This window comes from Mesoplodon bidens (assembly GCF_964165515.1).
Source record: "Mesoplodon bidens genome assembly, chromosome: 15".
NCBI lineage: Eukaryota > Metazoa > Chordata > Mammalia > Artiodactyla > Ziphiidae > Mesoplodon > Mesoplodon bidens.
In genome coordinates this window covers 86,591,783-86,617,255 of record NC_138171.1, presented here as the reverse complement: position 1 = coordinate 86,617,255, position 25,473 = coordinate 86,591,783, and the positions used below count along the sequence as shown (strand labels likewise).

Sequence of the window (25,473 nt, the reverse complement as noted above, 5' to 3'; positions counted from 1 at the left end):
TTCCTTCTTTCTTATTTATTTGTTTGTTTATTTATTTATGTCTGCGCTGGGTCTTTGTCACTGCGCGCGCGGGGGCTTTCTCTAGCTGTGGTGAGCGGGGGCTACTCTTCATTGCGGTGCGCAGGCTTCTCATCGCTGTGGCTTCTCTTGTTGCAGAGCATGGGCTCTAGGCGTGCAGGCTTCAGTAGTTGTGGCGTGTACGCTTCAGTAGTTATGGCTCACGGGCTCTAGAGTGCAGGCTCAGTAGTTGTGGCACACGGGCTTAGCTGCTCCACTGCATGTGGGATCTTCCTGGACCAGGGCTCGAACCTGTGTCCCCTGCATTGGCAGGCACATTCTTAACCACTGTGCCACCAGGGAAGTCCCCACCCGTAACCTCTTGTTTTAGGAGGCTTGGTAGGGAAGCTGCTTATGGCTCTGTAAATCATATTGTGGGGAAGGGGAAGGACTCTAAAAGCAGAAAAAAAATATAATAATTTCATTCATAATATCAAGGGACTTCCCTGGTGGTCCAGTGGTTAAGACTCCACACTTCCATTACAGGGGGCACGGGTTCAATCCCTGGTGGGAGAACTGAGATCCCACACGCCATGGCCAATAAATAAATTAATAAATTAATTAATAATATCAACAGTCCCAAACTTTATTTTGGTTTTTGGCCACGCCACACGGCATGCGGGATCTTAGTTGCCTGACCAGGGGTCGAACCCGTGCCCCCCACAGTGGAAGCATGGAGTCCCAACCACTGGACCACCAGGGAAGTCCCCCAAACATTTTTTTATCACTTACTATGTTACAGGCAGTGTGCTAATTGCTGAACCAGTATCATCTCATTTAATACTGTGAAGATCATGATATCAAATCCTCCTGTGACACTATGAGTTACCTTCTCAGGCAGTACCTCTCAAATATCCATTTTAAAATTCCTACCTGGAGTAAAGGGATTTGCTCACACCCTCCATGAGCCCCAGGAAGCTTTAAATATCTCAAACATGTTGGCTGTCCGAATTAGACTTTGGACAAGCTACCTGACTTCCTTCAGCTTCAGTTGCTCACATGTAAAGTGGATATATCAATATTACTTGCTCCAAAAAGCTGTCCCTCAAAGGTAAAGTTTTAAATCAGAGACTTCTTATGATGGTCTGAACTGACGCAGAAGTATATTCACCCTCTTCACCAAACATACAGAAATGCTAGGTAACATTTTACCCCCAGAACTGTTTTTAATACATAGTTGGAGTCAAAAGCAAGAAAAGGTGCCAGATATAGGGGGAACTTTAAGTTACAAGGATGAACAAAAGCTGAAGCAAACAACTCACAGGGCTTTCAGAAATAATAAAGGTCTTAGGAACTTGGGTTAAAGCAATAGGAGAGGAAGGCTTAGGTCCCAGCAAGGCTGGGAATGGACCTGAACTTCCTAGATAAAATCAGGATTAACGAAGGGATAACCTACCAGTCTTTAGAAGCAGCATGGAATCTGGCTGTCCACAGTGGACCAAGAGTGGAAAAAGAATAACCCTTGAGGAAATCCCACTCCAAGACATTTACCCAAGAGAAATAAAAGCATATGTCCACCAAAAAAGGCTCATTCCTAGAAGCCACATGCAAATAGCTGAAAATTGGAAATAACCCAAATGTCTATTAACAACAGACTGGATGAACATATTGCTATAGTCAAATAATTGCAACACTGCAATGAAAAGTACAAAACACTGAAACGGGTGGTGGGAAGTGGGGCATTGCTATAACAAATACTCAAAAATGTGGAATTGGCTTTGGAATTAGGTAAAGACTGGAAGAATTTTGAGAAGTGTCATAGAAGATGCCTTGATTGCCTTAAATAGACTATTTCTAGGCATATGGATATTAACTGTGGTATAGAAAACCTACATCATAGTAGACGGTGGTACCTCAATTGTCATAAACAGACTGTTGGTAGCAACATAGACATTAAAGTCACCTCTGGGGCTTCCCTGGTGGCGCAGTGGTTGAGAGTCCGCCTGCCGATGCAGGGGACACGGGTTCGTGCCCCGGTCTGGGAAGATCCCACATGCCGTGGAGTGGCTGGGCCCGTGAGCCATGGCCGCTGAGCCTGCGCGTCCGGAGCCTGTGCTCCGCAACGGGAGAGGTCACAGCAGTGAGAGGCCCGAGTACCGCAAAAAAAAAAAAAAAAGTCACCTCTGCAGAGGGCTCAGAAGGAAATGAGGAACATGTTGTTGGAAACTGTATGAAAAAGGGATCTTGTTATATAGTGACAGAAAGCTTAGCTAGATTGTATCCTACAGTTATATGAAAAAGAACCTATTTAGATTGCAAAAGATGGTAAAATTAGGAGACTCACTGTCAGGAAAGCATGCTTTGGAGAGAAAGCCAAATGTTGTGGCTGAACGACATTTTTCTGGTGCCTAGAGAGGAACAAAAGGTCACAACATTTGGTGACACAGAGGGCTCTTTGAAGAGATTAGGTGTGTGCCATCTCTGCAGAAGCAAAAAACAGAGATGGAATTATTCAGGAAAGACCTGTGGATGAGACCTGTGAATGACGTACATGGGAGATCCATAGGTTTTTTTTTTTTTTTTTTTTTTTTTTTTTTTTTTTTTTTTTTTTTTTGCTGTACGCGGGCCTCTCACTGCCGTGGCCTCTCCCGCTGCGGAGCACAGGCCCCGGACACACAGGCTCCGCGGCCATGGCTCGCGGGCCCAGCCGCTCCGCGGCATGTGGGATCCTCCGGGATAGGGGCACGAACCCGCGTCCCCTGCATCGGCAGGCGGACTCCCAACCACTGCGCCACCAGGGAAGCCCGATCCATAGGTTTTTGAGCATGTTATATCAGGAGAAACACTGCCAGCTTGGACTGACAGGGACAGAGAAAGATGAAATGAAAGAAAGCTGTCTGACCCTCAAAATTCTATAGACAGGCAACAACATCATAATACTACTCAGCTGCAAGCGTGTGCTACCCTGGATGAAAAAGGAAGAATATTCAGGGTGGAGCTGTGGGCTCAGAGGGCAGAACATTAAGCCACAGAGGATAATTCCTTGAAACCTAACTGAGGGAATTCCCTGGTGGTCCAGTGGTCAGGACTCTGCTTTCACTGCCGAGGGCCGGGTTCGATCCCTGATCCGGGAACTAACACCCCACAAGTTGTGCGACCAAAAAAAATATATTAAAAAAATATTAAAAAAGAATAAAAGAAACCTAATTGAGTTTGCTCCATTGGATTTCAAAATTGCTTGAGACTGCAATTTCTTTTTCCTTCCATTTTCTCCCTTTTTGAATGGGAATGTCTATAACCGTTACCCCATACCTATCTCACTATTGTATTTTGGGATTAGATCATTTATTTTCTAAGTGTACAGATGAAGAGGAATTTTGCCTCAGGATGAATCATACATAGAGTCAAACCCATACTTGATTTACATTATTCGGATGATGAGATTTTTGACTTGTGAGCTAATGAGATTCAGATGAGATTTTGGACTTTGAGTTGATGCTATAAAGGGTTGAGATTTTGGGGGATGTTGGGATGGGATGAATGTATTTTGCATATTGGATGGATGTGAATCTTTGTGGGGGCAGAGGACGGACTGTGATAGATGGAATAATGCCCCCTCAAAGAGGTTCTAATCCCAGAACCTGCGGATATGTTACCTTACATGGAAAAAGGGACTTTGCAGATGTCTACAGTTAAGAATCTTGAGATGGGAAGGGTGCCCTGAATGATCTGGGCGGGTTCAATGTAATTACAAGGGTGCTGCACAAAAGGAATTGTCAAAGACTGTCAAAGTTAGGGAGAAGGCCATGTGATGTTGAAAGTAGAAAGTGAAGTAATGCATTCATCAGCCAAGGAATGCCAGTAGCCTCTACAAGCTGGAAGAGGCAAGGAATGGATTCTCCACTGGAGCCTCCAAAAGGAACCTGTCCCACCAACACCTAGGTTTTAACCCTGTTCAGTCTCATTTCAGACTTGTTACCTTCAGATCTGCAGGCAGTACATGTTTGTTGCTACAAAGCCATTAAATTCATGGCGCTCAATGCCATTGAACGGTACACCTAAAAAATGGTTACTGGGACTTCCCATGTGGCGCAGTGGATAAGAATCCGCCCGCCAATACAGGGGACATGGGTTTAAGCCCTGGTCCAGGAAGATCCCACATGCCGCAGAGCAACTAAGCCCGTGCGCCACAACTACTGAGCCTGTGCTCTACAGCCCGCGAGCCACAACTACTGAGTCCATGTGCCACAACTACTGAAGCCCGCAGGCCTAGAGCCCGTGCTCCACAACAAGAGAAACCACCGCAATGAGAAGCCTGCGCACTGCAACAAAGAGTAGTCCCTGCTCACCGCAACTGGAGAAAGCCCGTGCAGAGCAATGAAGACCCAACACAGCCAAAAGTAAATAAAATTAAATCTTAGGGCTTCCCTGGTGGCACAGTGGTTGAGAGTCCACCTGCCGATGCAGGGGACACGGGTTTGTGCCTCGGTCCGGGAAGATCCCACATGCCGCGGAGCAGCTGGGCCCGTGAGCCATGGCCGCTGAGCCTGCGCGTCCGGAGCCTGTACTCCGCAACGGGAGAAGCTACAACAGTGAGAGGCCCGCGTACCGCAAAAAAAAAAAAAAAAAAAAAAAAAAAAAACCTTCCTCACAAAGAAAACTCCTGGTCCAGATGGCTTCTCTAGTGAATTCTATTGAACTTCTAAAGGAAAAAATAATAGCAATCAAATGCAAGCAAAGCATATGCCAGGAATGTAATGTTGGTTTAATTATTTGAAAAATCAATGTAACTCACCATATTAACAAAAGAACCATATGATCATCTCATATGCTGAAAATATAAATTGCAGAAAAAGATAAATAATGCAGAAAATTTTTGACAAAATTTAATACCCATTCATGATTATAACTCTGCAAACTAGGATGGTAAGGAAACTTCTTCAGCCTGATAAACAGCATCGCTGAAAGTCTAATGCTGACTTCATACATAAAGTGAGAGACTGAACATTCTCCCCCAAGGATTAGCAATAACACAAGATGTCCACTCTCTCTTCTACTCAACACTGACTGGAAGTCCCAGCCTGTGAAGCAGGCAGGGAAAAAAAGGCATAAAGATTGGAAAGGAAGGCGCATATGGAAATACATAAAAAATGCTAAGAAAACCCAACTAGAACTAGAATAAGTGAATTTACCATAGTTGCAGGATACAACACCAATACACATATATCAATTGGATTTCTAGACAGTAGCAACAAACAAACAGAAAATTTAAAAACAAAACCATTTCCCCAGTTCATCTAAACTCATTGAATAGAGAAAAACAAGAGCAAACCCTGGGGTTTCCCTGGTGGCGCAGCGGTTGAGAATCTGCCTGCCAATGCAAGGGACGTGGGTTCGAGCCCTGGTCTGGGAGGATCCCACATGCCGCGGACCGACTGGGCCTGTGAGCCACAACTACTGAGGCTGCGCGTCTGGAGCCTGCGCTCCACAACAAGAGAGGCCGCGATAGTGACAGGCCCGCGCATCGCAATGAAGAGTGGCCCCCGCTTGCCACAACTGGAGAAAGCCTTCGCACAGAAACGAAGACCCAACACAGCCAAAAATAAATAAATTAATAAACTCTTACCCCCAACATCTTCTAAATAAATAAATAAATACTCAGTCTCTAAGTATCATTTAAAAAAAAAAAAAAGAGTGAACCCTAAGGCAAACCACTGACTTTGAGTGATTATGATGTGTCAATGTAGGTTCATTCTTGGTAATACATGCACCACTCTGGTGAGTGATGATACAACCGGGGAAGCAATGCATATGTAGGGGGAGGGGGTATGTGGGGAATTCTCTGTACCTCCCTCTCAATTTTGCTGTGAACCTTAAACTTCCCTTAAAAAACAGTCTTAAAAAAAAAAACTATTTCTCCAAACTCTTTCTGTAAAAGTCTGATATCAAAATAAGACAAAGACATTAAAAGAAAAATACCTTAATACCAAAATCAGACAAGTACATCCCAAGAAAACTACACATAATATTCTTCATGAACACAGACGCAGAAAACCTTAACAAAATACAAGCAAATCCAATCCAGTAATACATAAAAAGTATTGTGACCAAGTGAAATGCAAGTTTGGTTTAACATTTTAAATCAGTCCAGGTAATTCACCACATGTATTTGTTTCCTGGGGCTGCCCTAACAATCCGTGTGGCTTTCAACAACAGAAAAATTTTGCCTCACAGGTCTGGAGGCTTGAAGTCTGAAATCACGCTGTTGGTGGCCAGGGTCCCTCTGGAACTTGTGAGAGGAGAAGACTTCCTTGCCTTTTCCAGCTTCTGGTGTTTGCCGACAGTCCCTGGTGTTCCTCAGCTTGTAGACACATCCCATGGCTGTCTTCTCCCCGGGTGTCTGTCTTCACAAGGCATTTTCTTTTTCTTATAGTGACATCAGTCACGTTGGAGTAGGGCCCACCCTCATGACCTCATCTTCACTTGATCACTTCTGCAAAGACCCTATTTCCAAACAAGGTCACATTGCTAGGTACTGAGGGTTAGGACTTCAACATGTCTTTTTTGGGAACACAGTTCAACTGGTAACACCACACTCATAGAGCAAAGGAGAAAACCCATATGACCATTTCAATAATATTCACAAAAAGCATTTGAAAAACTTCAGCATCCATTCATTATAAAACTCTTGGCAAACTAGCAATTGAAGGGAACTTCCTCAACCTCATAAAGGTATCTTCAAAAAACCAAGAGCTAGCCATCTGGGGCAGGATGATAAAATACTGAATGTTTTCAATATTTGGATTGAAATATTAAATGCTTGGGAAGAAGACCAACATGCACACTCCCACTGTTCATATTCAACACTGTGCTGGAGGTCTAGCCAGTGCACAGTGAAGCGAGAAACAGGAAAAAAATGCATACAGATAGGAAAGAATCTGTTCATTAAAAATATGGTAATGTACATAGTAAATTCTCTAGAATCCAGAAAGGTTACTAGAGCTAGTAACTGAATTAGCAAGGTTCCAAGATACAACATCAAATATAAATATCTATTGTACTTCTATACGCTAGCAATGTACAACTAGAAAATAAACTTTTAAAAAATACCACTAAGGGCTTCCCTGGTGGCGCAGTGGTTGAGAGTCCACCTGCCGATGCAGGGGACACGGGTTCGTGCCCCAGTCCGGGAAGACCCCACATGCCGCGGAGCAGCTGGGCCCGTAAGCCGTGGCCGCTGGGCCTGCGCGTCCGGAGCCTGTGCTCCACAACGGGAGAGACCACAACGGTGAGAGGCCAGCGTACCGCAAAAAAAATAATAATAATAAAAATAAAATAATAAAATAAAATAAATAAAGATACCACTAATATACAAAATGGAAATACATAGGGATAAATTTTTAAAGATATGGGCAAAACCTCAAAGATGAAAATTATAAAACATTGCTGAGGGTAACTAAAGAAGACCTAAATACTTACATTGACATATTGTTAGGATGTCAATTCTTCCCAAATTGATCTATAGCCTCAATGGAGTTCCAATCATAATCCTAGTATGCTTTGTTCATAGAAATGTATATGCTAATTATCAAATGTATATGGAAAAGCAAAGTATCTAAGATAATCAACACAATTTTTAAAAAGAAGAACAAAGCTGGAGGACTCTCACTGACTGATTTCAGGTTTTCTATAAAGCTACAGTAATCAAAGTAATGTGATACCGTCATAAGGAAATGCAAATAGATCAATGGAACAGCACAGAGAGCCCAGAACTTAACCCACTCGTATACGGTCAATTGATTTTCTTTGTTTTTATTATTATTTATTTATTTGGTTGCACTGGGTCTTAGTCATGGCGGGCAGGCTCCTTAGTTGTGGCACGTGGGGTGATAGAAATGTTCTATCTCAATAAGGGTGTCAGTTACACTGATGTATGCATTTGTCAAAATCCTTTGATCTCTAATACATAAGCTATGTATGTAGGCTTTATGTAAACTACACCTCAATAAAAATTATTAACAAACTGCTACCCCAAAATCTCCTATATATGTGGAAATGTAAAATAATATATATGGGCTTCCCTGGTGGCACAGTGGTTGAGAGTCCGCCTGCCGATGCAGGGGACGCAGGTTTGTGCCCCGGTCCGGGAAGATCCCACATGCCGCGGAGCGGCTGGGCCCGTGAGCCATGGCTGCTGAGCCTGCGCGTCCGGGGCCTGTGTTCCGCAACGGGAGGGGCCACAACAGTGAGAGGCCCGCGTACCGCAAAAATAAATAAATAAATAAATAAATAAAATAATATATATATGCAGAAATGTAAAATAATTCATCATGAAATAGAGATTATTTGGAATTGACAATGAAAGCAACTACTTATCTTAGAAGTAAACAAGGCAATCAATGTTTAAAGGGAAATGTATCATCTTAAATGCACAGGTGAGAAAACATGAAAGACTGAAAGTTAATTAGCTAAGGAGTCACCTCTAGGTGTTAGAACAGAGTAAACCCCTTTATTACTTAAAAAAAAGGCAGTAAGAATTTACATCTGCTTCTGCTAGGTACCTAGGCAAGCTACCAGTCTGAGACCACTTTGCTTCCGAAGCGTAAGGCTGTGGCCCTCCCAGCTGGGCTCCACATCCGTGAAAGGCAGGCTTACTGCTACTGTCTCAGGCACGCCTCCCACATCCCAGCACGATTCTGTATCGAGGTAACCTTCCTTATAACCCCCTGCTGTGGCTGGGACAGGCAAATGTCACTTTGCTGCCTCTTACCCTGAGGACATAGCCTTTGGGTCCAGGTTTTTTGTTGTTGTTGTTGTTTTTTTGTGGTACGTGGGCCTCTCACTGCTGTGGCCTCTCCCGTTGCAGAGCACAGGCTCTGGACGCGCAGGCTCAGCGGCCATGGCCCACGGGCCCAGCCGCTCCGTGGCACGCGGGATCCTCCTGGACCGGGGCACGAACCCGCATCCCCTGCATAGGCAGGCGGACTCTCAACCACTGCGCCACCAGGGAAGTTTTTTTTTTTTTTTTGGGGGGGGTCCAGTTTTAAGGGACAATGGCTTCCTATTATATTCCCAACTTTGTACAGACCCTGGTCTTTACCTTCTTCCATGTATTATGAGGCCATCAGCTGAGCTCCAGTTCACCCAGGTTGGCAAATGCCTCTAGCGCTCTTCTTACTTTCCCTCAGATTTTAATTCCTTATTTATAGTGATGATAACTCTTTTATTTGCAGCAAATCTTTACTATCTTGTCGGCTCTTCAGTGATTTACTCAGATAGTGTTCACATTTTTTTAACATTTTTTATTTCTTTAACGTATCTATTTTATTTATTTTTGGCTGCATTGGGTCTTCATTGCTACATGTGGGCTTTCTCTAGTTGCAGTGAGCGGGGGCTACTCTTCGTTGCAGTGCGCGGCCTTCTCACTGCGGTGGCTTCTCTTGTTGCGGAGCACGGGCTCCAGGCGCGCGGGCTTCAGTAGTTGTGGCATGCAGATTCAGTAGTTGTGGCGCACAGGCTTAGTTGCTCCACGGCATGTGGGATCTTCCCAGACCAGGGCTTGAACCCATGTCACCTGCTTTGGCAGGCAGATTCTCAACCACTGCGCCACCGGGGAAGCCCAGATAGTGCTTTCATTTTATCCAGGATTTTAGTTGTTTTCAGTGGAAGACCTGAACCCAATCACGCATCTGGCCATGTTCTCAAACCAGGGAGGCAGTCAGAAAAGCACAAGTACAAAGAAAAATATAGATAATTTTAAGTGCCAGCGCGACAAACCTGCATGATAAAAGACGCCATGAGGGAATTCCCTGGCGGTCCAGTGATTAGGACTCAGCGCTTTCACTGCCGAGGGCACGGGTTCAATCTCTGGTCAGGGAGCTAAGATCCTGCAAGCCACGCAGCGTGGACCAAAAAAAAAAAGACACCAAAAACAAGGTGAACAGATACAGCCCAGCCCAGAAGAATATACATACTTTAACATAGGTAATAGGTTTAAAGATTATAATTCAGAATTTATAAAGAACTCATCCACTTCAACATGGAAAAGACAAACCACCCCAAAGAGGCAAAGGAGACTCACTGAAGAGGAAATATGAGTGGCCAATAAACAAATAAAAGATGTCCAACCTTACTGTTGACTGGGTGTGCTAGACATTTGTCATTTTTTGACCATACCGCACCTGCGCCTTCCTCCCCATGTTTGCGGAATCCCCTCCTTTGAGACTGTTCTCCTACCACGTGCGGGTAAACTGCCAGACACTCAGCCCCAGCTGCACCCAGCCGCGCTGACGTGAAGTGGGGCTCTGAGGCCGAGCGGCCTGCACGATGGTGATAGCCCACTGCAGCTGCAGCACCTGCCTCACACAGCGAAGGGGGGTGGAGGCTGGGGGCTTCCACCAGCATCCAGGGGCTGCTGTCATTGGTGCTGGGGTGCCAGCTCCAACATCTGGGACCCTGTGTTGTCTTCATTCTGTCATCACTGCCAGCTCTTGGCCTGATCTGCACACTTCTGTCTGCTCAGCTTTGAGCCTGGTTTCCCAGCCCTCCTGGAGATTTTAGCTGCTTTTAATAATTTCCTTTTCTGCTTAAATCAGAAATCTACTTATATCAGGGAAATGCAAATTCAAACAACAGTGAGATAGATACTCCTTCATGCACAGGAGATGAAAAGAAACAGAAATAGCCCTACACTGCTGGAGGGAGTGCAAATTGATGTAGATGCTTTGGAGGACAATTTGTTAATGTCTAATAAATTGGAATGCAGACACCTTATGACCCCGAGATTCCTCTTCTGGTCATATCCTCTAAACTATCGCTGGGGGTGACAAATGCAAGTCTCTTCATTGCACTATATATAACGCGCACACACACACACACACACACACATACACACACACACAAAACCCTACTTTGATATCCACGTGGAATGAATAATAAATTGCAGTATATTCACACAACGTATGAACTAGCACAGTATGTACCAAGATGGATAGATCTTGAAAACATCATTTTGGGTGAAAAAGGGTGTTGCAGAAGGATATGCATAGTATACCACTGGTGTACATTTAAAGACATAACACACAAACAGAAAAGAGGATGGCTAAAACAGGAAATCTGAATAAAATAGGTGAACTGTACCAATGTCTACATCCTGGCTGTGATATTATACTACAGTTTTGCATCATTAGGAGAAACTGGGCAAAGTGTTTTAGTTCTTACAACTGCATGTGAATCTACAATTAAATCAATAACAATTTCATTAAAAGATACCAAACAATGTATGTATTACTTATAGATTTGTGATGGCTTCTCCTGGGGTGGGGAGCGGGGAGAAGATGAAATTTAGGAGAGACAGAAAGGGGACTTCAAATTTTTTTTTTCCCTTAGAAAGAAAAATATTTTTTTAAGATAAATCAATTTATTTTTTATTATTTGTTTTTTGACCACACCAGGCGGCATGTGGGATTTTAGCTCCCCGACCAGGGATCGAACTTGCGCCCCCTGCATTGGTGGTTTTAACCACTGGACCGCCAGGGAAGTCCCTGAGGCAAACTCCTGAGGCAAATATGGCAAAATGTTAACATTTAAAAATCTGGACGTAGGTGAATGGGTGTTTATATACTACTCTGTACTTCTCTTTGAGTTAAAAAATGCTGAAAAGATTAAATGAGACACTGTTTATAAAGCATTTAAGGCAGTGCCTGGCTTGTAGTAGGCACTCTTGATAATTACTGATTCCGCGAGTCGAGGAGGGGAGATTTGTCATAGCTCCAGAGAAGTACCGTTCTCTCAGCTCATCCTCCAGTTCTTGCCTCCTGCTCAGGGTTACGGCAGCACAAACTCCACTTTCCAATTCTTAACGCCCTCTTCTCAAAGGACCCCAGTGAAAGAATCCACCTCAAAAAAAGGGAGATGGCCCAACACAGTTTAGTGGAGCACACGGCCTCTGAGGCCAGGAGGCTGGCTGGACCGCCTCCACCCCGGTGGGGATACCAGCATCCCTGCCTCGGGGGTTGTCCTGGGGACTAAGTGAGCACTTACTACAGTGCCTGGCAGCTGGGCTCAGTTACCGCAGGACCGGCCAGGACCAAGGCAGACACGCTGCCCGCTCCAAGACCCCACGATCTTGTTTCAAAGTCAGGGTTCCTGACCTAGTTCACAGCTAGGAAGCAGCTCAGAGAAGATGGATAACTCGCCCAAGGTCTCGTGGAGCTGAACACGGACTCTGACTCCTGACTGCGCCCCCATTGGAAGATTAGCCTTGGTGAAGGCGGAGGTGGGCTCTGTCAAGAGGGAAGGGGGAGAGGTTTGGGGGATCTGGGCCATATGTGACCCTTCGACTCCATCTTTCAGCCCCGTTCAGATACAATACCCTGGAGAAACGACTGCGAGACTCACCTGAGAGAAAAGTGCTTCCTGGGCTTCCCACGAGGTTCGCAACTGAAAAAGGAAACCCCCATTACCTGGACCGAAAAGGGTGGGCCGAGAGCGCCACCTGCAGGCGACTCGTCTCTCCGCCGACTCAAGTTCTTCCCGCGATACCGACAAATCCCCCCGTCCAGCGGGAGCATCAATCTCCCCACGCCTCCCCACGCAGGGCGCACTTCTGGCTTCCCAGATCTCAGCTCAGACGTGTCCTCTTCAGAGAGCCCTCCGTCTGGGGCCGCCTTCATTCTGCCCCTCCAGCTTCTGTAACAATAAATGCCCTTTATCCCCCACAGCCACGCGACCACTACCCATCTGTCCACTGTCCGTCTCCCCAGCCAGAGTGGCAGCTCCGTGCAGGGAGGGACCTTAACTCAGCAACTCGGGCAGGCCTGCCTCTAGATGAATACTTACTGAATTCACTGCATACAATGTGGTATATATTTTTCCAGTGCCTATACTAATGCTTACTTGATATTTGAAAAAACAAAAATGGGATATATTGCACATATGATTTTGCTACTTGATGTTTTCCTTTAACAAACGTGCCTTTGACTGAATCTGAAACCCTTATGAGAGGGCGGTCTGCTAACCAGCCTAGCTCCACTCATGCATCCATCCATCCATCCTATTTAGGGAGCACGTACCCCCTTGCCATCCAGCACAGCACACACCAGCCACAGGTAGCCAGTATAACTGGGGAACTGCAGTTTTCATTTTATTTCCTTTAAATTAATTTAAATTTAAAAGCCATACTCATTCAGCTATTGGAAAACTTTCAAGTATGTTTGGAACAATTGGGGTATATAAATCTACCTTTTCAACTGTAAATTTTATGAAATCAAAATACAGATCAACTATTTCGATGAAAATTTACTGATTGAATTGAGAAGTGCAGTAAGTAAGGTACGTGTTGGACTGCCAGGACTTCAAATGAAAAAAAAAGAATGTAAAAATACCTCAATGGGGGGCTTCCCTGGTGGCGCAGTGGGTGAGAGTCCACCTGCCGATGCAGGGGACACGGGTTCGTGCCCCGGTCCGGGAAGATCCCACGTGCCGCGGAGCGGCTGGGCCCGTGAGCCATGGCCGCTGGGCCTGCGCGTCCGGAGCCTGTGCTCCGCAACGGGAGAGGCCACAACAGTGAGAGGCCCGCGTACTGGAAAAAAAAAAAAAAAACTCAATGATTTTAATATTAGTTATATGTTAAAGTAATACTATCTGAACACGTTGGGCTAAATGAAATACAGTATTAAAATTGACTTTACCTAATCTTTTTACGCTTCTAAGGTGGTCACTAGACAGTTCTAAAATTATAATACATATATGACTCGCATTTTTTTTTTTTTTTTTTTTTGCAGTACGTGGGCCTCTCACTGTTGTGGCCTCTCCCGTTGCAGAGCACAGGCTCCGGACGCACAGGCTCCGCGGCCATGGCTCACGGGCCCAGCCGCTCTGCGGCACGTGGGATCTTCCCGGACCGGGGCACGAACCTGTGTCCCCTGCACCGGCAGGCGGACTCTCAACCACTGTGCCACCAGGGAAGCCCTCACATTGTACTTTTATTGGACAATGTGCTGGGATCTACTCTGTTCTGGGAGTGAGACAGGCCATCACTCAAAATCAAACTTCACGAAAAGGTCAATGTTAACACAAGGAGTTCTCTACATCTATGCCCAGCCAAGACACCACAGCCTTTATTTATTAACTTATTCATTTGTTCATTTATTCAATCATTTGTTCTTTTGGCAGACATCTCCAAATGCCGTGTCAAGCCCTAGAGCTCCTAGAAAAAAACTGCTGTGCTTGTTCCCAGTCTTCCCCGAGTTTAGGAGGTTTTCCCATCTTTTTTGTTCACTGGCGCTAACACTTTACCTGACATGCTTCATCAATTGCAATCCTAATTTACACATTTGAGAGTAAGTTGCAAGCATCCCAGCCTTTTACCTCGAAATACTTCTGGATGTAGGATGATTTATTTATTTATTTAGCTGCTCCAGATCTTAGTTGCGGCATGCATGATCTTTAGTTACGGCATGTGGGATCTTAGCTGACGAATGCGGGATCTAGTTCCCTGACCAGGGATCAGACGTGGGCCCCCTGCATTAGAAGCTCGGAGTCTTAACCACTGGCCCACCAGGGAAGTCCCAGGGATGTTCTTTTATATCACCTAGTACAGCTATCAGCTTCAGCAAATTTAACCCTGATAATATATCTGATCTAATCTACCGTTGATATTCCAATGTTGTCAGTTTCACCAATTGACTCAATAATGTCCTTCAAAGCATGTTTCCCTCCAGTACCGGACCCAGCCAAGATCAGGCACTGGAATTAGCTGTCATGTCTCTCTAATCCCCGAGTCCCTTTGAAGCAGGTCTTTCTTTCCCATTTTACAGGTGAGTAAACTGTGCCCACAGAAGCATAAAGATCCATCCATCCCAGTCATTCACCGGGTTAGTAGCCTAGCTGCTGTAACTCGTCCTGGTCAGCCACAGGGCTCTAAACTCTTTTAAACGTCCAGTACTGAGCTACAGCCTCTTAACAATGATATCATTATAAGAATTTCAAATTTACACACAGCGATGGTGGAAACTTTCTTCTGGGGTCTCCACAGAAAAAAGCTGACCTGGCTACATACCTATCATTGGAAAAATTTTCACATCATCTTGTAAAGTTGAAGAGGCCCCTACCCTGGAACCTTCCATTCCAGTCCTGGGTATGTTACTCAGTCTTCAGATAAACTGTTGCACATGTGTAAGAATGTTGTTAGCAGCATTGTGTGCAACACCAAAAACCTGAAACAACTCACATTTCCATCGACCATTAAAGGATAAAGAAACGAGAATGTAGTCTACAATGGAATGCTATTCAGCAGAGAAAATAAATCACCTGTAGCTTTGTACATGAAAATGAATTAATCTTATGAACATAATGGGAAAAAAGTGCAAATTCCAGAATCATACATACAAATAAGATTGACAAACATGCATTATGTTGTTTGGCAACATATATATTACTATATATATATATATATATATATATATATATATATATATATATACACTAAATGTGTATCTTTATATTATATATGTATACTAAATATATATGTTTACCATGACTGTTTTTCTTTATAGATTTATAATTTTCCTATATATAGTATTTCATTCCATATATAATATATATATATACAAATTTTATATAACATAAAAAATATATTCACTATAGTGTTTTATCTATATTTTCTGTATATTTTACTATATATTTATCTATATATACTATATATTTATTATATATAGTATTTTATCTATATATATTTTATAACCACATCTTAAATACTACAAATACTATAATAGACATACAAAATATATTATTTATATGATAATTTTCTTATTTATATAATAAATACTATATGAAATGCTATATAAAGATAAAATATTTTCTATATATATAGTAAAATTATACATCTATAAAGAAAGACAAGGGCATGAGAGACATAAAATTTATTGCCATTTCTACACAGTTTCAAAATGTTTTAACAATAAGAATCATACATGTACGGAATCCCTCAAAGTCAGGCCGCCTGTGGAATTCTAGCACCCTGAGGATCACGGTTTGAGAACCATGGGGCTGGCAGCCATCTAAGATTCTGTCCACTGAGGTTCTGTTTTTCTAACTCGAAAGAAAAATCACAAAGAAAATGCAAATCTTTTCTAAAAACCCAGCTTCTCTCCAAAATGTATACACACACAAAGCAATTTTGCAAACAGAAACTTGGACGGTACCCTGCTGTTTCTCAATTTTCCCTCCTAAATCACTTGCTTTGTTTTTGTTTATTTTCTTTTCCCACCATTTAGATTCCTCCTCCCCCAAATCTGTGGTGCCTGGGTTGGGGAAAGAGGAGAGGCTGACCTGCAAAGAGGCGTGAGGAAACTTTGGGACCATGACATGCTCTGAGTCCTGACCGACCACGGGGCCATGGTTTACTGGATGCAACTGTGTATCTGTCAAAGCTCCTGCAAGCTGTTTGCAGATACAGGGTTCGGAGCCCAGCATGCAGCATGTCCTCATAACCTGGGTTCCCCACCTCGCAGCACTTCAAACACAGCAGTGGGGCTGCCATCCACACAAGACCAACAGGAAGACCTCTCCCTGACTCGCCTGCCTTTTTTTTTTCTTTTTTTTTTGCTGTACGCGGGCCTCTCACTGTTGTGGCCTCTCCCGTTGCGGAGCATAGGCTTTGGACGTGCAGGCTCAGCAGCCATGGCTCACAGGCCCAGCCGCTCCGCAGCATGTGGGATCCTCCCAGACCAGGGCACGAACCCGTGTCCCCTGCATCGGCAGGCAGACTCTCAACCACTGAGCCACCAGGGAAGCCCAGATGTGGTACATATATACAATGGAATATTACTCAGCCATAAAAAGGAACAAAATTGGGTCATTTGTAGAGATATGGATGAATCTGGAGACTGTCATACAGAGTGAAGTAAGTCAGAAAGAGAAAAACAAATATCGTATATTAACACATATATGTGGAACCTAGAAAAATGGTACAGATGAACCGGTTTGCAGGGCAAAAACTGAGACACAGATGTAGAGAACAAACGTATGCACACCAACGGGGGAAAGCAGCAGCAGGGGTGGGGTGGTGTGATGAATTGGGAGATTGGGATTGACATGTATACACTGATGGGTATAAAATGGATGACTAATAAGAACCTGCTGTATAAAAAAATAAAATAAAATTCAAGAATTCAAAAAAAAATTAAATAAATAAACAAAAACCAGGAGCATCCTCCACCCTGCAGAACGGAGGTTGGCCCTCTTGAAAATACTTCTCATTCTTTTAAGATAAGCCTACAGGAAAATAAAGGCATAATTCATCCACCTGATCTTATTGGACCTCTCCCAAGCCTATGAGGTAAATATTACTATTGTTATTCCCATGTCAGAGATAAGGAAACTGAGGCTTAGAGATGACAAATAAATTGCCCAAGGTTACCTAGCAACAGAGGCAGTTTAGACCCAGCTCAGGTCTCTCCCACTCACTCAAGTCCCAGGCTTCCCAAAGGGGGCAGGGAATGTGGCAGAACATCTTCCTTTTTAACAGTTAGTTTAATAGCCATGTTAATGTAATTGAAACACCAGTAGCCATCAAACTCATGATTTCAATGGGAACTCTAAATTTGGCCTTAAAATGATTTTAAGTTGTTTGTTTTCTTTTTTTCTTTTTCTTTTTTTTTTTTTTGGCCATGTCTCGATCTTAGCTCCCCAACCAGGGATTGAACCCAGGCCCACAGGAATGAAAGTGCCGAGTCCTAACCACTGGGCCGCCAGGGGATTCCCAAAATGATTTTGTTTGTAAATAGGTTTTTGATGTGTTGAAATAACTTTCTAGGCTCAAGTTGGAGCTGCTCCTGACAAGGGTGCCATGTCAGTAAACCAAACGTAGATAAGTAGTCCCCATAAATGCTCTGCTTGACCAGAAGTGCAGGATACGCGTCCGCCAAACCCCCACGCCAAGCCAACCCCCATCGCTACACTTACTTCCTTATTCCTTCTCACCCAAACAAGGTTGACTGTTTGGCCCCATTCAGATCAGATATTTTATCTTTTTCTCCTCCTTGTTCTTTATTCTTTATCCTAAGAAACTGTCCTGCTTTCCGGCCCCATTTTGCAGTGGCACCCTGGAGTCTAAAACTCCCACGGAAACTGTCTTTCTGGGCAGAGGGCCTGGGGAAAGGTATGCCTGAGGTCTAAAGACTGTGCATGGGGGGAAATATCCATTTTTTCTCTCCTTTTTCGTCTCCTGGCTGTGCCCCAGGGGCAGCCCTCGTCACAGAACTGTGCAGTGGCAGGTGGGCAGCTAAAGCTCCGAGGAACCCCATCTTTCTGGCCAGAGCACCAGAAAAGGGGCCCCTGTGAGTCAGAGGATGTGGGGAGAATCCTGGAAAGGAGAGGGCTGAAGAAGGGATGCCTGATTCTGGAAATGAGTCCATACCAGAGCCTGGGCTCACGTCTCCTCTGTGCACACACATCCCAGACCCAAATCAACACAGCAAAGCCAGACACTGGAACCACCACCCACAGAGGCAAAGCAGAACTTGCAGTCTGAGCTGTTCCAGGGCGGCTGCCACTAAAACAGCCCCAAAGTCAGTATGTTCCAGAGGATTCTAACAGGACTCAGACCGTAAACAACACAATATTCAAAATGTCCAGGATAAAATCTAAGATTACTCCACATATAAAGAGTCAGGAAAATTGACCAATTCTCAAGAGAAAAGACAATCAGCAGATGCCAACCTGGGGGTAACCCAGACGCTGGGATTGTCAGACAAAGACTTTAAAGCAGCTGTTTAAAGTTAAGCTCCATGATGCAAAGGTAAATGTATTTGAAATGAATGGAAAGGCAGAAGTTCTCAGCAGAGAAACAAATAATTTAAAAGGACCAAATGGAAAATTAACAATTAAAAATAAATACATGGCCTAAAATTAACAATTCTCTGGAGGGCCTAATACCAGACGGAGATGACAGAAAGAAAAAATAAGGGAACTTGAAGACAGATCAATAGAAATAATGAACAGAGAGGATAAAGGTTGAAAAAAACAATATGGACTTCCCTGGCGGTCCAGTGGTTAGGACTCTGCACTTCCACTGCAAGGGGCACAGGTTCCATCCCTGGTTGGGGAACTACGATCCTGCAAGCTGAGTGGCGTGGCCAAAAAAAGAAAAAGAAAAAGACAATATGGACAGTTTGAGCATTGTGTCATAGGAGTCCCAGAGATGAGAAAAAGATTGGTGCAGAAAAAAAAAAAAAAACTTGAAGAAATAGTGGTTGAAAACTTCCCACGAAGCTCAGTGAACACCAAACTGGATAACATAAAAATTAAACAAAACAGAACAAAACCACAAACCTCTACACATCAAACTCAAAGTGCTGAAAACTGAAGATAAAGAAAACATTTTGACAGCAGCTAGAGAAAAATGATATATTACATGCAAAAACACTTGGAATGATCACAGATTTCTCATCAGAAATTAAAGAGGCCAGAAACAGTGGGAAAACATTTTGACAGTGCTGAAGGGAAAAAAAAAAAGAACTGTCAACCCAGAATTCTACATGCAAGAAACCATATTTCAGGAATGAAGATAAAATACATTGCAGAAGGAAAGCAAAGAAAATTCATCAATAGCAGACTTGCTCTAAAAGAGAAGGTAAAGGAAATTCTTTGAACTGAAGGGAAATTATACCAGAAAGAAGCATGGATAGGACTTCCCTGGTGGCACAGTGGTTAAGAATCCGCCTGCCAATGCAGGGGACACGGGTTTGAGCCCTGGTCCGGGAAAATCCCACATGCTGCGGAGCAGCTAAGCCCGTGGGCCACAACTACTGAGCCTGCACTCTAGAGCTCAAGAGCCACAACTACTGAGCCCATGCACCGCAACTGCTGAAGCCAGCGTGCCTAGAGCCTGTGCTCCACAACGAAAGAAGCCACCGCAATGAGAAGCCCGTGCACTGCAACAAAGAGTAGCCTCTGCTCTCTGCAACTAGAGAAAGCCCGCGTGCAGCAAGGAAGACCCAACGCAGCCAAAAATAAATAAATTAATTAATTTTAAAAAAAAGAAGCGTGGATATTCAGGAATGAAGAAAGAACAACAGAAACAGTAAATATATAGGGAGACTATTTTTCTCCTCTTAAGTTCTTTAAAACAAGTATGGTTGTTAGAAGCAAAAGTTATCACATTGTCTAATGGGATTTTCAATGTATGTAGATGTAATATATGCAATAATACAACATAAATGGGAAGATAAAGGTACCTAAGTAATTGTAAGGCTTCTACATTTTACACGAAGTGATAAAATATTAACTTTAAGTAGACTGTAAGATGTTAGTAATGTATATTATAATCTCTAGAGCAATCACACAGAGAAAATAATACATAGAGATGGAACCAAAAAGCCAACCGATGAATTAAAACGGAATTCTAAAAAATATTTGAATAACCCAAAGGAGGCAGGAGAGGGGGAAGGGAGGAACAGCAAAACAGAGGGACAAACAGAAAATAACAAAATCATGGACTTAACCCAACCATGTCAAAAATTACATTAAATGTAAATTGTCCAACAATATCAATTAAAAGACAAAGTTCATTACACTGGATAAAAACAGACAACAAGAAAACATAAGACCCAGCCATATTCTGTCTGAAAAAAACTCACTCTAAATATAAAGACATAGGTAGATTAGAAGTAAAAAGGTGGAAAAAATATATACCATGCAAACACTAATCAGAAGAAAGCTGGTGTGGCCACATTAACTTCAGACAAATTAGACTTCAGAACAAGGAAGATTACTGGGGACAAAGGAGAACATTACATAATTGTAATGGGGTAAATACACCAAAAAATGACACATTACATATAGCAAAACAGTTTGTATGACCACACATATATCACTATGCAAGAAGACATAAAAATCCTAAATGTGTAAGCACCTAACAACAGATTTTCAAAATACGTGAAGCAAAACCTGATAGAATTGAAAGGAAAAATAGACATTCTATTGGGGAGGGGGCGGAGAAGGATAGAAGAGAACAGAGAAAAATAATAAAAACAAAACAAATATGTGAAATAGTATGTCAGTGGTGGTGGGCACCAAGCAGGACTCATGATCTGTGGGTATGGGTGTGGCATACGTGCCATTCTGTAGAGTGGTCAGGGAAGGCCTTGCTGAGCAGAGGATGTGAACAAAGTCCTAGAAATAATGAGAGCTGATCCATGGGTATCTCTGCTGGAGGAGCGATCTAGTCTGGTGCAAAAGTCTGCAGGTGAGAATGTCCTTGGGAAGCCAGGACAGCTGAGCCCGGGTAGCACTGGGAGCCCTGTAGGAGGGGAGGGCAGCGAGCATGCAGGGCATTGGAGGGCACTGCAGGCCACTGTGAGGATTCTGGCTATCATTCTCAGTGATGGGAAGCCATTCAACGCTTTTGAGTGGAGAAGCGACCTCATATGACTCCCGTTTTTTTTTTTTAATTAATTAATTAATTAATTATTGGCTGTGTTGGGTCTTTGATGTTGCACACGAGCTTCCTCTAGTTGCGGTGAGTGGGGGCTACTCTTTGTTGTGGTATGCGGGCTTCTCATTGCGGTGGCTTCTCTTGCTGCGCAGCACGGACTCCAGGCACGTGGGCTTCAGTAGTTGCAGCACGCAGGGTCAGTGGTTTGGCTCACAGGCTCTAGAGCACAGGCTCAGTAGTTGTGGCACACGGGCTTAGTTGCCCCACACTGCTCCACCAGGGAAGTCCCCAGCATCATTTCTTTCTTAACTGTTTGATAGAATTTACCAGTGAAACCATCAGTGCCTGGTGCTTTCTCTTTTGAAAGATGACTAATTAGTGATTCAGTTACTTCAACAGATATAGGCCTATTCAGATTATCTATTTCTCCTTGTGTGTCTTTTGTTAGTGTTTTTGAACAATTGATCCAATTCATCTTAGTTATCAAATTTGTGGGCATAGAGCTGTTCATAATATTCCTTTGTTATCCTTTTAATATCTATAGGATCAGTACTGACGACCCTTACTACATTTCTTTTTTTTTTTTTTTTTTTTGCGGTACGCGGGCCTCTCACTGTTGTGGCCTCTCCTGTTGCGGAGCACAGGCTCCCGAAGCGCAGGCTCAGCGGCCATGGCTCAAGGGCCCAGCCGCTCCGCGGCATGTGGGATCTTCCCGGACTGGGGCACGAACCCGTGTCCCCTGCATCAGCAGGCGGACTCTCACCCACTGCGCCACCAGGGAAGCCCCATTTCTGATATTAGTAGTTTGTGTCTTCTCTCTTTTTTTTTCTTGGCTATCAAGGCTAGAGGTTTATCAATTTTATTGATCTTATTAAAGAACCAGATTTCATTTTCACTGAATTTCTCTACTGATTTCCTCCCTTTTAGGGGACACAATGCCATGCACACACTAATCAAAAGAAATCCGTAAGTTAGCCAAATTAGTATCAGACAAAGTAGACTCCAGAGCCAGGGATATTATCAGGAATAAAAAGAAATATTTAAAATGGCAACGGGGCCAATTCATCAAAAAGACAAAGCAACGCTAAATGTACATGTACCTAATACAGAACTTCAACGTACATGAAAGAAGTGATAAAATGGAAAGGAGAAATTGTCAAATCCATCATAAGAGCTGGAAGTTTCCAACATTTCTCTCTCAGCAATTGATAGAACACAGGAACAGAAAATCAGAAAGGTTTTAGAAGATTAGAGCAATGCCATCAACCCACTGGACCTCACTGCCATTTCCTGAACACTTCACCCACAGCAGCAGTTCAAGGAACATGCACCAAGGGAGTCCACATTCTCGGCAACAAATCTCAATAAATTTTAAAAAGCACAGAAGTCACACAAAGTATGTTCTCTGGGGAATTTCCTGGTGATCCAGTGGTTAGGACTCTGCACTCTCACTGCAGAGGGTCCAGGTTCTATCCCTGGTTGGGGAACTAAGATCCTATAAGTGGTGTGGCCAAAAAAACCACAAAAAAACAAAGTATGTTCTCTGCTCACGACATAATTAAACCTGAAACTAATTTTGGAAACATATCTGGAAAATCCTCAAATATTTGTAAATTAAGACCACATTTCCAAATAAACTATAGGTCTGAGAAGAAATCATAATGGAAATTGAAAACATTTTCAACAGAAAACATAACATATTAATTTGTGGGATGTAACTAAAGTAGTGCTTAGAGGGAACATTATAGCCTTAAATTCAGATGCTGTCATCCTTGTCCCTCCATTACACAGTTCCCTACTGACCTCTCACCAATGATTTCAGGATTATTGCTTAGAAGCTTATTTCATAAGGTTTGCAAAATGTTGCTTCTCTAATTTTATTGACCCTTCTGCATGTACTGGCTAGAATTCTTTTTATAAATAAGTGCTTTCACTCATCAATTATTTGGTTATCTTGAAATGTAAGGGTAAAATAAGAAAGGCAAGACTAATTGTTTTGCTTGAGTCTTTTATCTATTTTCAGAATGAGACAATGCCCCAGCAATATTCACCTGTGATCAACAGGATTTCCAAAAATAGCATTATGAAGAAATGAATTCAAACACATCAATCATATACAGCTTTTTATTCCTTTTGAGGCTCAAACTGTTCCAGTAGGGGGCCTCTTGAAGTTCTCCCCACCCCAAACAACTTATCATAAAAATCTGCCAACATACAGAAATGCTGAAAAGAGGGCTTCCCTGGTGGCGCAGTGGTTGGGGGTCTGCCTGCCGATGCAGGGGACACAGGTTCGTGCCCTGGTCCGGGAGGATCCCGCATGCCACGGAGCAGCTAGGCCCGTGAGTCATGGCCACTGGGCCTGCGCGTCCGGAGCCTGTGCTCTGCGGCAGGAGAGGCCACAGCAGTGAGAGGCCCGCGTACCGCAAAAAAAAAAAAAAATGAAATGCTGAAAAGAATTTTCCAGTGAACAGTTATAAACCCACCACCTAGATTTCACAGTCAACATTTTTCTCTGACCAACACCACCAATACTACTTACTTTCATCAAACTCTTTTCAGTTTAATGTGTATCCTTCTAGGCCTTTTTCTATGTATTTCACATATTTCCTTAATGTATTAGTCAGCTCCAGCTGCCATAACAAAATACCACAGACTGGGAGGCTTAAAACAACACACATTTATTTCTCACAGTTCTGGAGGCCAGAAGTCCAAGATCAAGGTGTTGGCAGGTTTGGTTTCTCCTGAGGCCTCTCTCAAGACACGGGCCGGGGCGACAGCTACCTAAAGACTGGGACTGAAGGACCTGTTTCCATTTCAGGTGTCTGGCAACTTGGTGCTGATGTTGGCCAGGAACCTCAGTTCCTCCACACAAGGGGCCCCTACACAAGCTTGAGCGTCCTCAGGACATGGTGGCTAGTTCCTTTCAGAGCCAGTGATCCGAGAGAGAGAGCCAGGTGGAAGCTTACTGTTTCTTGGACCTACACTTGGAAGTCACACAGCATCACTTCTGCCACATCCTGTTCGTTAGAAATGAGTGATCAAGTGCACCCCCTCTCATGGGGGGCAGGGTTTGGCTTTCCTTTTGAAAGGAGTGTTGAAGGATTTATGAACCTATCCCAAATGTACTTTTACCCTCACTTCTGTGACGTTCTGATCCCTGAAAGTTGTTCCCACCGCACTGTATGCAATTCTAAGACAGTAAGAATCATAATTCCTTCTGCACCACTGTATCCCTCCCCACACAAGAGCCTCTTACTCAGGCCCTGACATACTCTGAACTTTAATCATAGCACTCCTCAGACTTTGGAGAGTGGAAGAACTGCTGATGGTCTTGGTGCTCTCGCTAGAACACCTGTGAGACGTATTTTGAAAATATACATTTTTTTTTTTGCATAGTGAGCACATTCATAATTTTACCTGCAGAACAGGATATGACAAGTCCCTTCTCTGGGAAACAGTAATGAGTGGCTACTATTTACAACATCTGCATGCTGGAGAAGTCTTCCCTAAGAAACATGTAGCTGCCAGACTCAAGTCAGCTGTTTTCAAGCTTTTCTGTGAATATCCACTTCTTTTTTTTTTTTTTAATAAATTTATTTATTTATTTATTTATTTTAGGCTGTGTTGGGTCTTCATTTCTGTGCGAGGGCTTTCTCTAGTTGTGGCAAGCGGGGGCCACTCTTCATCGCGGTGCGCGGGCCTCTCACTGTCGCGGCCTCTCATTGCGGAACACAGGCTCCAGACGCGCAGGCTCAGTAGTTGTGGCTCACGGGCCCAGCTGCTCCGCGGCATGTGGGATCTTCCCAGAGCAGGGCTCGAACCCGTGTCCCCTGCATTGGCAGGCAGATTCTCAACCACTGTGCCACCAGGGAAGCCCAATATCCACTTCTTATTCATTGTCACCAATAGCACCTTCTAGAAGAAAACGGCTGGCAGAGCCCAACGATCTATGAAATCTGCAGGTGAAGCTAGAAATTAGGAGGATAACTTTGACAGCCAGGAAAATTAGTTTGCCTTTGGGAAGCTGGTCCACGGGC

The 25,473-nt window shown here is 43.7% G+C and overlaps 1 long non-coding RNA gene across 1 annotated transcript; it reads right to left on the bottom strand.

Moving 5' to 3' along the window:
* Window positions 1–5,008: 5,008 nt before the first annotated feature.
* On the bottom strand, window positions 5,009–12,609 carry LOC308629795. The gene is made up of 3 exons (XR_014017712.1): window positions 12,462–12,609; window positions 9,775–9,884; window positions 5,009–5,078 (listed from the first exon to the last, which is right to left on the bottom strand). It is a non-coding gene; the product is annotated as an uncharacterized lncRNA (long non-coding RNA).
* Window positions 12,610–25,473: the final 12,864 nt, after the last annotated feature.